Raw genomic sequence first — 3,095 nt, 5'->3', positions numbered from 1 at the left:
ATGATGGCGTCATCAGACCACCCTGTCTACTTCATTGCTGTAACTGGTGGATTCAAAAACAAAGCAGAAGATGCAGGTCGCCACCTACTGGATTGGAGTATATAACTTCATACACTATGCGCTTATCAGTTTTATTTTATTAGTTTTTTTTTTTTTTTTTTTTTTAAGAGAAATAATTAATCATATTATATCATAAAATTCATTCAGTAATTCATAGCTAAACCCATAAAGACCCAAACAGCTGTTGGCAACCAAAGTATCTACTGATCTACAATGTTTAATACCTGTTGATCCACTAATCCAGGGCTGTCAAACTCATTTCAGTTCAGGGGCCATATCCTCCCAAAATATGTTCTGAAGTCCAGTGAATTAATAACATAATAATATATAAATAATGCCAACTCCAAACATTTGAATGTGTTTTATAGTGAAAAAAGTAAAATTACATTATGGAAATGTTTACATCTCTAAACTGTCCTTTTAAAAAATGTGAATAATATGAACAACCATGAAAAAACTGAAATTTTTTAAGAAAAATAAGTGTAATTTTAACTCTATTTTGCCTCTGCTTATCATTTGTAAAGGTGCATTACAACTTACAGATCACAATGGATCTGCAAATTTATAAAATATTTTAATAACTGGCAGAATATTAGTAAAATTGCACTTACTTCTCTTATCACATTTCTAGTTTTTCATATTTTTTGTGAAAGGCTAGTTTGTAAATTTATACATTTTCATATAATTTCACTTTTTTTACACTAAAACAGAGGAAAAATTTGGAATTGTCATTATTTGTAGGTTTTTATGATAGTATTTTACTGATTTGACCCACTTGAGGCTAAAGTAGGGCTTTTGATGGACCCTAAAGTAAAACGACTGACTGTTAAAATCTTGAGTGTAATTTCTGCATTTCACAAATTCATCCTATGGGCCAGATTGGACCACTTGGCTGGCTGGATTTGGCCCCCGGGGCACATGTTTGACACCTGTGCACTAATCCTATCAATACATGAAAATGATTGGTGTAAAATGCAGCTTGTCATCTTTTCGTAGTCATCAGATATGACCCATTTGGACGTTCAGAGGCTCCGTGGTGAATGAGGAAACACCGTAATCTTCTACAACATTGATTCACCAGTAAAACCCATGAAGTTGGATTAATGACAGTGGATGGAGATGCTTTATTTTATGTTCACTTAATGATATGTGTGCAGAAAAAGTCACTTTTTCTTCAGTTTTCTGTGTTTCTGATACAATAACCTATGGATTTACTCTGCGCTTTAATGAACATTACATGATTAGTGAATAAAATATCAGAAAATACATGATTTACACTATAGAAATGTGAAATACTGAGGATAATATTTCAATAAATGGTGATAAGCCAACTACAAAAATGTTAAATACAGAGAAAAATTCATTTGGGAAGTGACATAAAAGTAGCGCTGGGTCTTTATGGGTTAAGGAATAAAGAAAAAAGTCTAAGGGTATTTCTTTTTCAGGCATTAATACAAACTTTAAAATAATTTCTAAATAGTTTAATGCTTGGAGGTTGTACTAAAAATCTGCAGTTTTATTTACCATCTAATAATCATTGTGTTGACGTGGTAAATACTTATTGTCCTGTCTGTTTTCATTTATGTCAGTTTGTTTTTCAGTAGTGAGCATTTTACAATTTTCTGTCTTTCTTTTCCTACCTTCCTTTATGTACATTTTTTTTAAACTTCTTTTCTCATCTATTTCATAGCGATAATTTATATATCAGTTGTGAAGCTTTCATTCTGTGACTTTGTTGACCCTTTTCTCAATAAAAGGGTCAGAGGCTCACTACGGAGCCTCTGAACGTCCAAATGGGTCATATCTGATGACCATGAAAAGATGACAAACTGTATTTTACATCAATCATTTTCATGTATTGATAGGACTAGTGCACAGGTGTCAAACATGCGGCCCGGGGGCCAAATCTGGTCAGCCAAAGGGTCCAATCTGGGCCATAGGATGAATTTGTGAAATGCAAAAATTACATTCAAGATTTTAACAGTCAATCGTTTTACTTTAGGGGCCATAAAAAGCCCTACTTTAGCCTCAAGTGGGTCAGATCAGTAAAATACCATCATAAAACCCTACAAATAATGACAATTCCAAATTTTTCCTCTGTTTTAGTATAAAAAAGTGAAATTATATGAAAATGTATAAATTTACAAACTAGCCTTTCACAAAAAATATGAAAAACTAGAAATGTGTTAAGAGAAATAAATGCAATTTTACTAATATTGTGCCAGTTATTAAAATATTTTATGAATGAATGAATGAATGAATGAAAAAAAAAAAGTACTTTAAGTTTAAATTATTCAGAAATATTGAATTGAGATGGCAGATGTGTTTTTGTTGTTGACTTTTTTTTTTATTTTTTTTATTTTTTATTTGTTATTATTATGGGGTAAATGCTCGATGCTGTACACATTTAAGTTGATGTAAGCAGTGTATTAGTTGAAAAGGATAGGCAAAAAAAATAAGCTTTTGCTTCTAGCCTATTCCTTTTTTGGTTTTTTATGTTGATTACAATTGATGTACTGAGTACAATGACTGATGTAAAACCAAAAATAAATTTATTCATTCATTCATTCATTCATTCATTCATTCATTCATAAATAAATTAATTTAATAAGTGAAAATAAAAATCTACCTTTGTGAATAAAATATGTGCAATGCAGCAATTTCATATATATATATAAATAAAAAATATATCTTTACATTTAACATACACTAAAGCATGCATTATGTTCGTCATTACTGAACATTCATGTATCCTGTCCAAAAACAGCTTCACAGAATCATGAGTAATTTACACTGTTTCTATCCAAAATGAACCTTGTTTGTAATAATTCACTGAAGAGATAAATATAAATTATCTGCAAATTAACTTCTTTTATTTGACGGAACAGAGGACCTTTGCGAAACAGTAATATTCTCAATATTAGTTCACTTATTTCTTTGTCTTTTTGGTACAGTTTTGTAGGAGAAAGGTTTTGACCCTGGGTTGTGTACGTGGAAAGATGTAAATGTCCTCCCTAATTGTACATGGTAGATAA

Source organism: Sphaeramia orbicularis, chromosome 21 (genome assembly GCF_902148855.1).
Source record: "Sphaeramia orbicularis chromosome 21, fSphaOr1.1, whole genome shotgun sequence".
In the NCBI taxonomy this organism is placed as follows: Eukaryota; Metazoa; Chordata; class Actinopteri; order Kurtiformes; family Apogonidae; genus Sphaeramia; species Sphaeramia orbicularis.
This window is presented reverse-complemented; position numbering follows the sequence as displayed.